The sequence below is a fragment of the Sinocyclocheilus rhinocerous genome, unplaced genomic scaffold (assembly GCF_001515625.1).
Source record: "Sinocyclocheilus rhinocerous isolate Xijiao unplaced genomic scaffold, SAMN03320098_v1.1 scaffold171, whole genome shotgun sequence".
Lineage (NCBI taxonomy): Eukaryota > Metazoa > Chordata > Actinopteri > Cypriniformes > Cyprinidae > Sinocyclocheilus > Sinocyclocheilus rhinocerous.
In genome coordinates, this window is record NW_015642206.1 from 357,247 (window position 1) to 368,569 (window position 11,323).

At 36.6% G+C, this 11,323-nt stretch overlaps 1 protein-coding gene across 1 annotated transcript in view; it reads left to right on the forward strand.

Annotated features, from left to right (window-relative positions):
* Positions 1-11,323, forward strand: part of LOC107755731 (KN motif and ankyrin repeat domain-containing protein 1-like) — a 53,314-nt gene that overhangs the window by 17,057 nt on the left and 24,934 nt on the right. The gene's annotated exons all lie outside the window — the stretch shown is intronic.

Sequence of the window (11,323 nt, forward strand, 5' to 3'; positions counted from 1 at the left end):
CTGACTTCACTATTTTTTTTTTTTTTTTTTTGAGTGTGTTTTTTATGAAAGGACTTTTTCCCCCTGAATGATCTAGTGTATTTATGAAATATGAATACGTCGATTTGTAAACGGATGCCATTTTAACACATTCCATAGACTGTTGTTTTATGACGAAAGGACCTTTTGGCCTCAACTTATTGAACGTTTCCTTTCCACGTTGTTCAATTAGAGGCTTGTTTGTGATTTACTTTGGTTGCTTGTGTGTGAGTCCTCAGACAGAGGCCTTTTGTGAAAATGCTGGATTTGTCAATGGTTTTGTAGATGCTGCTGACACGTTGTCAACCACAACACTCATTATACCTTTCAGTTTAAGCAGACAGAAGGGTCCATTTACAGACTATGTTTCTTTCAAAAGAACTAGGGAAAGCACCGCACACACAAGGTGTTAATCTGGTAAATTATTATTTTACTGTCCTTGGCTAACCATTTCAGTCATTCGTTTTGTAGTCTAAACAGCTTCTTTTCATGTCGTCTTTAAAAATCTCAGTTGATAAGAATATGGGTTACTACTAATGTACAAAAGTATGGATGTGATACGATTTTTAAAAAAATGTTTTTTTGAAAGAAGTCTCATCATGGCTGCATTTACTTGGTTTAAAATACATTAAAACAGTAACATTAAAATAGCATTACAGTGCAATTTATTCTTTTGATGGCAAAGCTGAATTTTCAGCAGCCATTACTCCAGTCTTCAGTGTCACATGATCCTTCAGAAATTCATTCTGATTTGGTGCTCAAGAAACATTTCTTATTATCAAAGTAGAAAACAGTTGTGTTCAATCTTTTTTGTGGAAACCATGACTTTTTTTTTGCAGATTTCTTTTAAATTGTTCAAAAGAGCAGCATTTATTTTTATTCAAAAATAAAATTTTACTGACCTCAAACTTTTAAACATTAAGTATATAAGAAAAAAATGTACATATTTATACCACCATAGTGATGATATGCATTTTTTTACAACAGCTTTCTAAATCTACCTTAATGGGAATCAAGTCAAAGCCCTGTCTAAGTATTCATGCACCCACTCTCACTATTGTTCAGCCTATTCCTGCCTCAGTTGTTATACAGGAAGCAATTAAAATTTCTACTGTCTGATTGTCTACTGCATTCGTTCTAGTCATGAGAAGTTTTACAGAGCATGCTTTAGTGCTCTGACAGTCCCACAGATCCCATGGGGAGAATGGGACGGGTGGAAAAGTGTGTGTGTGTGTGTTGGATGGCAGGGTGTAAATGTGGGGGGATTCCTCAAACTGGCTTCGTCAACCAGTGTCTAACCCAGATGGGATCCTCACAGTTTCTCTTCCTTGTCTGTGTGGTGAGACAAATCACTTCACTGTGACAACACCATTATATACCTCTCTCCCACACTTGCTGCCAGTAAACAACCGAAAAGTTTTAGACAACAAATAGCTATGGATTGGGTGTCTCGTTTTTTCTTTTTTTTTAACCTAAGACTTTTTTTGACAGAAACTTTATTTGTTGTGTCTAAATTGTCAAGGTTTCTACTTAATCAAATTTATGTTCCCACCAAGCTCTTTCATTCTCAGATAACATTATACGGCTTATCGTTTAGCTATTGGAATATGTCCTCTTTGCTTATCAGAGGACTTTAAAGAGCATCTCTCAGTTCCCACTGATAAGCTCATGCCATATCGGTCCACTTAATATCAGCATGAAAAGCCATTTAATGGCCAGCCTTGGCCATGACGTCACTTCTGTAGTCCCTCTGGACCATATCTACAACTGGAGACAAAAGGCTACCAGGATAGTGACCGGCTAGTGGAGATTCTATCTTATTTAGAGACTCAAATGTTGGTGTTGAACAGCTGGTCCAGTCAACGCTCAACAGATGGCCATGCATAAACAGTGGATAAGGGTTAGAAAATTAATTCATAGGGAATACATTAGGCCACTAACAAGATCCTTTGCCATATTAATGTTAGTTTGTTGTTTTTACATCTTTTTTTTTTTGATCTGGAAGCTGAGATTGAGCCAGTTGTCGCTTTCCTTTACCTGTGTCTGCCATTGGCATCTATTAGAGTGAGTTTTACAAAGCGTATCTGAGTACCTCCCTGAAACGTATTGTTGCCTGCTTTACGGTTGCTCACTCGATTGAAAGCATAGCGTATGAATGATTTCCCAAACTTTCACAGGGGATGCTCTGGGTCTTTGTTGTGCTGATTTTGGGCAGGGCGACAGCTGTGGATGTGGCTTCAGGATCATTAGGACCTGTAACGTGGGGAGCAGAGGGAAAATTGATTTTCAATGTGTTTTCTGACAAAACCTGGTGGGACACTTGTGCTAATGCCAACGGTTCTGACATGGGTAATTCCTTAGAGATCAGAAATCACCGTGAAAAGCGCTGGTGATGGATGACACTTCTGATGAAATGTGCCTGTGAGTTTGTGTATGTTGCTCAAACTGGCTTCGTCAACCAGTGTCTAACCCAGATGGGATCCTCACAGTTTCTCTTCCTTGTCTGTGTGGTGAGACAAATCACTTCACTGTGACAACACCATTATATACCTCTCTCCCACACTTGCTGCCAGTAAACAACCGAAAAGTTTTAGACAACAAATAGCTATGGATTGGGTGTCTCGTTTTTTCTTTTTTTTTAACCTAAGACTTTTTTTGACAGAAACTTTATTTGTTGTGTCTAAATTGTCAAGGTTTCTACTTAATCAAATTTATGTTCCCACCAAGCTCTTTCATTCTCAGATAACATTATACGGCTTATCGTTTAGCTATTGGAATATGTCCTCTTTGCTTATCAGAGGACTTTAAAGAGCATCTCTCAGTTCCCACTGATAAGCTCATGCCATATCGGTCCACTTAATATCAGCATGAAAAGCCATTTAATGGCCAGCCTTGGCCATGACGTCACTTCTGTAGTCCCTCTGGACCATATCTACAACTGGAGACAAAAGGCTACCAGGATAGTGACCGGCTAGTGGAGATTCTATCTTATTTAGAGACTCAAATGTTGGTGTTGAACAGCTGGTCCAGTCAACGCTCAACAGATGGCCATGCATAAACAGTGGATAAGGGTTAGAAAATTAATTCATAGGGAATACATTAGGCCACTAACAAGATCCTTTGCCATATTAATGTTAGTTTGTTGTTTTTACATCTTTTTTTTTTTGATCTGGAAGCTGAGATTGAGCCAGTTGTCGCTTTCCTTTACCTGTGTCTGCCATTGGCATCTATTAGAGTGAGTTTTACAAAGCGTATCTGAGTACCTCCCTGAAACGTATTGTTGCCTGCTTTACGGTTGCTCACTCGATTGAAAGCATAGCGTATGAATGATTTCCCAAACTTTCACAGGGGATGCTCTGGGTCTTTGTTGTGCTGATTTTGGGCAGGGCGACAGCTGTGGATGTGGCTTCAGGATCATTAGGACCTGTAACGTGGGGAGCAGAGGGAAAATTGATTTTCAATGCGTTTTCTGACAAAATCTGGTGGGACACTTGTGTGAAAGCTAACGGTTCTGATGTGGCTAATTCCTTAGAGATCAGAAATCGCAGTGAAAAGCTCTGGTGATGGATGACACTTCTGATGAAATGTGCCTGTGAGTTTGTGTATGTTGTACCAGTTCATTCTGCTGGTAATTGCTTTTTTAGAGGGATTGTGTCCGTTGGATGCCAAGGTTTGCCCATTCCATGCATTTCCCAGCCTAATCCACCCCCTCCCTTCCCAGCCCCCCGGAATGGGCCCTTTCTCATTAGCACCATTATAGCGTAGCCAGCTCAAGTGGTTAAGCCAAACAAAAACCTTTAGCATTTAAACGCAGCTCTAATTAAGGCTGGCAAGGTGTGTTTAGCGTTGGAATTTCTCCTGCTTCTTTGTAACTGCTGTCTTAAACATTCCTGTAGTGTCTGTCAACAAGGAGCACCCTTTGGGTTTCCAATGAATTCTTTTCTTGCTTCCTTTTTTCTTTCTTTTTTTATTTGTCTTGTAAACATTAAGTCTTCATTTGGATTTAGCATGTAGGTGGGAATTGTAAGCATCCTTTGAATTAATTTATATACATATATAACTATTTTTATATATCTTGTGTAATAAATATAATATATTAAGAATATATTAAATATACGCAAGTATAACGTTAAGTGTGTGTGTGTAAAACAAAAAGTAAAAACATTAATATATTAATGACTAAAATAGAATTAATAGTATATTATATAAATGTTTTATATTTTTTATATTATTTATTGTTCTTTTAATTAAAATATACTTTTTTCTGATTAAAATCCATTTTTTGTATTAAACATTTGTGTATCTGAAACTAAATGTCAATGTATATAATAAATTTAAAATGATATAATAAATTCTATTATTTTAATATAATAAATGTTAATAAATTACAAAAATTACTGAATTACTTAATAAACTAAAATATATTAATGTTGTTTTTATTATTTGTAGCAGTAAATAAATATTTTAAATGTGTATTAAATATTAAAAATATATTATATAATAGGAAAGACATTAAAATATAAAATATAAAATGAGGTTAATACTCATCAGAAATATTTCATTCCCATAAACAGTCCTCTGGTCCCTCAGTTGACTTTGAAAACTGTCTGGCTGAGGAAAGCAAAAACCTTGTGTCAGTCATCATCAGTGTCAGTGCATTTCAAACCAAGCCAGAGTGAACACAACTAAACATTTTAATCCTTGTCTCAGAAGGTTGACTAAAGCTTGTGTGTGTGTTTTTTAGAAGGTCAGTTGTCTGACACAAAGAAACAAACAATTTAATCTTAATCCTGCAGTATAATTTGATATGCATTTTGATAAATAAAGCATGGTATTGCAGCATTCAGTGGCCGTAACTCTGGGAGGCTCCCTTGGCCTCCAGCCCTCTCTAGGTTCTTTATCATGAGAAGAACGGCCGCTGGGCCTCTCAGTCTGCCTGGCTCCACTGGAGAGCAAAACAAATAACTGGCTCCAGTCTGTCCTTGGTCAAATGCACGGTTGGACAGAGGTGAGGAGATAGGATGGGAACGAAAGATAGAATGGAAAAAAATGCACATTGTTTCATTTAGTTACAAAACTAATAGAACGAGATGAGTAGAAAAAGACATCCATCTGTCAGGGAAATGAGGGGACAGATGGTGAAAGAGTGTGAGGGACTACCCACTCTGTGTGCCTGTCCCCTCTTTACACCTCTGTGGAGTGAAAGGGCTGGATCATTGTTAAATGAAGCGGTGAGTTTGCTCTGCAGTGCTATGTGGAGTGAACTGTTTCCCCTCAAATGCTTTCATGCGTGCTTTACATGACTTTTTTTTCTCTGATGGAAACAGTGAGATAATTGGACTTGATGGATTTTTTTTTGGTATGCGTGTTTTTCTTTCCATTTTGACTGTTGGTGGTTTGGTTGATATGGAAGAAAACTTGCATTTAATTGTATTTGTGCTGGGGGGGGACTTGATTTGTTTATTAATTCGTTTTATTGTGTTTGTGTGCTCATGCGGTTATTCACTGAAACTGTGTGGCCTGTAGATGGCAGTGTTGTCAAAGTTGGAAATTTGAACTGCACTTGGACTCACACAAAAGCCTTGTAGTATTGGCTGGCTCAGTGTAACCCCAGTTTAGTCTGGTAGAGAAGTTGATACAGTCCAGTGTCTGTTGGAATCGTTTTTGTTCTCTGGCTGCAAGCAGACAAAAGTGGAAGTGTATTCACTGCACTACATTTCTGCTAAAGAGAAGAGGTGGACGGTGAATAGAAAGTGTATCGTGTTGGATGCTCCTGAAGCTGTTTGGTTCAAAGTAGGGTTGTCGCGATTCGTCGATTCTATTCGACTATTTGATTTTTTAAAATCCTCAACTTAATTTTGCCTGCGTCGACTAACCGCAAAATACCGGAAGTGGCGCATTTCACAGACGAGAATCCATAAAATACATTATTAGACTGTTTTCCAAGGCTGCATGATATATTAAACCCATTTAAAAATCATAATTAAACATAACTGTAAATTCACAAACGCTACGATTTAATTAAATAATTATATGTAATGCAGTTATAGGCGTGTAGGTTACGTACGTGCGTCTCACAGCGGCTCCGTTCACAGTAAATGCTGTTCCACAGGAACTGTTATCATTTACATGTGTGGAGCCGCTCAAACTCAATCTCTGCATGTTGTTGTGAGTTTGGGTTTATTATAACGTTCATCTGGGAACGCAACGTGCGCCATTTCATCAGATTTGTAAGGTAAATCATTTATAAATCCACGCAAACACAGGAGAATACATTATCTCTTTTGCTTTAAAAAAGGATTTCATAGAATTCATTTGGAGTTTCACTACTGAAGTCCTTTGTTCATTTTTTTCATCATGCTGGAGATGTCTGTTTAAATCTGTTGTTTACACATTTCTAAGAGTACTTTTAATACTTAAAAATTTTAATAATAACTTTTAATAATAAAATTTTAATACTTGGTTCTAGTGGACTCTAAACATTGCATTTATTTAATGTGAAAACCCAACTGTTGGGGTTAATTTAAACAAAATTTTTCCCCTTTGTAGTAGCACTCACAGCTGTAATGAACAGAAGCCCAGAACATGTGGATATATTGACATTAAGAACATGCTGACTTTCTAAGACTTTTGTAATACTTTTCTTTTTATTTCATTTTTATTAGGTTTGTTTACATTTTTACTCTTTTAGTTTTACATTTCGTAAGTGGCTTGTTTACATTTATACTTTTTTTATGGTACACTACTGAATGGCAAGTTTAATAAAATGTTCTTTAAAATTGTTGTTGTTTTTTTTGTGTGGGAAATTAATTGTTTAGATTAATCGACTAGTCGATAGATTAATCGAAATAAAAATAGTCGTTAGTGGCAGCCCTAGTTCAAAGAATACTCAGCTACAGACACTTTTGAAGACATGTTGGCTTTTGTGGGTTCATATTCTTATCTCTTTGAAAATCAGTCTGTCACTAAAGTCAGACAGGCCAGGCACTCGTGATTCAGTTTAGGGAAAGAATACTTTTGGAAAGACAAAACAAGGAACTGTCAGACTTTAACCATTAGCTTAATTGAAAATTTCGTTTATTTTCAGACTCCTGAAAGTGCAAAAGAAATAAACTATCAGCTCTTGTCTTCAGGGTTTTTGTAGTGCTTAGCCATATTTTGGGGGCAAATTTGTACCCAGAAGTTGTCTAAATCTGACAAAACCTCAATTTGGGGATGTCCTCATTTGTACATTTTTTTTTTCTTTTTGTAAAAATGCTTGAAAGTTTACTGTTACAGTTAGGTTATAGCATTTGTAACTTCAGATGTTCTTGTTTAGTGAATGTGTGTCTGTTTGTGTGTGCTTTGTGGATTTGGCCCTGTTGTGGTAGAGTCCTGTTTTAACAGATGAAAAGCATTCCAAAAATAGAGAAGAACTAGAATCAGAGGTGCATTCCGAATCAGCCTCCTAAATCTGTCCTCAGGTTATGAATAGACACCAACTATTAATAAGTATAAAAGTACATGAACAAAAACCAATTAATTTTTTGAAAGGTTTTATTTTATTTGGACAACTTTTTACTTCAGAAAGATTTTTTTTTGTCCTTGTAACATTCTGCTGTTTATATTAGCTCATGCAACCTTTTCTGTTATCAAATTTCTACTTGGCAATTAGACAATTGATTTTTAAATTATAAAGGAAAGATCTCAGCTATTTTTCATAAGCAGCTATCATTATTACACAGGAATGCATTGAGTGCAAGTCAATGTCCTGCTCTACCAGACCTCTTGAAATTAGACTGTTCAATAGAACAGAGGTGGTGTTTCTGTCTATTAATGCAAATAAAAAATGTACTATTATTAAAGTTTATCAAATACAGGAACAAGACTGGTCTTGCTATATACATTACAGTTCACCTTTTGAGGTCCGTTAGATAGATAGATATATGTGTGTGTTTGTTTGTTTGTTTGTTTGTTGTTGTGGTTGCTATCAATTGATAAAAATGTTACAGTACAGACATTTATAATGTTGCTGTTTATTTCAACTTTCCATTCATTAAAGAATCTTGAAAAATGTATCATGTTTTCTACAAAACAATATTAAGCAGCACAACTGTTTTCAACATTGATAATTATAATAGGCCTAAATGTTTATAGAGCACCAAATCAGAATAAATTACATTGTAAATTAATAAATTACACTACAAAATGTATTAAAATAAAAAGCAATTATTTTAAATTGTAATAGTATTTCAAAATATTACAGATTGTGCTATATTTTTGATCAAACAAACAAGACTTTAAAAAAAGTTTTACTAATCCCAAACTTTTGAACAGTAGGCTATAGTTTATCTACAGTCTTTCTTTTTTAAGGCATTCCAAAACAAATTATTTTCTACCATCTTAAAAATCTCTTTAACCTTTGACAACACTAGATAAGATGGTTTGGAAAGGCACAAAAGGACTCTTCATATGGTCTTGCATTGGAGTCAGACTAATTTGTTCTAAATGGTCTCCATTTCATACTGTTTGTTGGCTTGTTTTGAGTTATAAAGTTGTTTGCTTCCAAAAGTAACAAAATGCACTTGTATATTTTCTGGATTCCAAATATATTGCATATATTTATGTTTCAGAGAGCATGTGAAGTTGTGAACAGGAGGAGCTGTAGTAGCTTAGAGCGATGTCCTTGTTACTGATAATCAAACATTGCCTGCACTTACTAGTGAATCTAGAGTCGTATCACAGGACGCCGTTTAAGGCAAACAGACCAGACAAGAGGGAGATAATGACAAAAATAGGCTCTACGGCCCATGCGTTTCTCCTAACGGGTCTGTGGTTATGATTAAGTCACTTTCTCTTCGGGGGTTCAAATGAGTCTTTATATTTAGCTGACCTAGATCAGGTTTAGGACCTTTCAGTCCGATCTTCAGTTTAAAACGGGCCGTCTAGTGCATCAGTCGCTTGCAGGAGTTTGCACTCACAGTTTGAAGGTTGACTTTTACAGCAAGTTGATGTCGGGTTCTTGGAATATCCTGGATACATTTGATTCAGATGAACCGGGTAATGACAATGTGTTTGATTGTGATTATTTGTCAATTATTTATTTAATAAACCAATGCAGCACTCTTAATATGCTGCGTTGTTTGTCTGCCTTTGCATGTAAAGATGGTTTCTTTGAGTTTCACATTGCTTAGGCTAAAAATCCCAAAGACAGAATAAAAATGGTCTGCGGTTTCAAACCCCCCCCTGTGCCTGTCAAGATAATTATAAGCTTTGAAGCTGGATTTGGAAGAAGGGAGATCAGCATGGTTGTCATAAGTAATGGTTGGGGGCATTTGAGCCCGTGTCAGACCTTTGGCCCCCCTGCCAGAAGCTAACACGAATGCACAGGTGTGTTCAGCCCCTTGCTTTTCTGAAGTTCTTTAGTTCTAGCTTATTTAAAAGCTCAGCGCTGTAATGAAATTCAGCTGGCTGCTTTCATGGTCAAGTTGTCGCTGACAAATCCTCCTTTTCCTCCAACTCTTGTCTTCATAATGACTGTGGCTAGTGTTAAGTGAAAAATGGTGTTTATGAGTGTAGGTGTGGAAGATCAAAAGGGAGTTTGTGCATTTGAGTGTGTTTCCGGCGTATAGTTTGCAAGTTTCAGAGGGAAGTAGAATGATTTGGTCATCTGAATCATTTCACTTGAGCATAAACTCCTGCGCTCTCCGTTTTCTTGGCTTCAGGTTATGTGACATTATGAATGTCAGGAGCCCCTCGATGAAAATCGTCAATGGACACACCTGCAGCTCCACCTCAAACTACAACAGCAATATCCGAAATGGCCTTGTGGCCTCTCAGATGCACCTCCTCCCCTGAGGACATAAAGATCATGTTACTTTGACCCATTATTTGAATTTTTGTGAGAGCAGCATGAGGCTCTATAGGTGGTCTCAGGTTTAGAATGTGGTTAGTTTGAAAAGCTTCTTGGATGGTGTTAAAGGAGACTAAAAATCTGCCATTTACTCACCCTGTATCACTTGTGTTCCATGGGAAAAAAAGACAAAAAGTCATACAGTGACTGAAGCCTTTCAAAGTCCTCAATGGATAAAAAGCAGTATACAAGTAGCCCATATGACTCCACTATATTTCAAGACTACTGATGCTATATGATAAATTTGTATGCGATCTTCCCCTTCAATGTAGCTGTCATATCTCTGTCACACAAATATCATTCAAAAGTTTGGGGTAAGACTGATTGATTGATTGATTGATTGATTGATTGATTGATTGATCGATCAATTTATTTATTCATTCATTTTTAAGAAGTCTGTTTTGCTCACCAAGGCTGCCTCTATTTATTAAAAATACAGTAAAATCCATAATATTGTGAAATAATATTACAAATGAAATGAACTGTTTGTTATTTTAATATATTTTCAAATGTAATGATAAAATAGAATTTTCAGCAGTCATTACTCCAGTTTTCAGTGTCACATGATCCTTCAGAAATCATTCTAATTTGTTGATTTGGTGCTCATAATTACACAAAAAGTGATTATTTTTTTAAAAATTCTGCAGATTAACCATTTACAATGAATTCTGTGGAAGGTGTTCTAGAAAGGACAGTTAAATTAATGACAAGTGACAGGGAAACTAGGTGTGTTTGTACATTTTTCTAAAAGCAGTGCACCTTACCACTCCCATTTTAGATCTGTCTCCAGCAGTGGAGTATGTTTGTGTTTGTGTGTGTGTGTGTGTGTGTGTGTGTGTGTGTGTGTGTGTTTGAAAATCATTCTAATTTGTTGATTTGGTGCTCAAGAAGCATTTCTTCTCATTATAATTATTGTAAACTTTTTACTAACCCCAAACTTTGGAATGGATGTGTATCTCAAAGTTCTGCAAACTTGGCATGACTCTTCACATTGCATTTTTAGAGCTCTGGCAGAGGGAAATATTTTAACTTGATCTATTTTGTGTGTATGCATTCACTAATGTATAAACTGCTTTCACTACACTTCAAATATAATGCAAGAATCCTCTGCATTCCTCTGAATTTCTCCTGATGTGTTCCACAGAACTAATATGAACTATACGTTAGGGCTGTGCAATTAATCGCATGCGATTGTCATGCGCATCTCATCAGTAAAGCCGGTCCTGTGATTAGTAGTAAATCTCCATCACCTGCTTTCAGATGGAGCGGCATGCACTACACAGAGCCGTAGTTCACTGACAAGCTAGGCGATATCGCGTTCATAATTGAATGCGATTATGAACGCGATATCGCCTAGCTTGTCAGTGAACTACGGCTCTGTGTATTAAATGCCGCTCCATCTGAAAGCAGGTG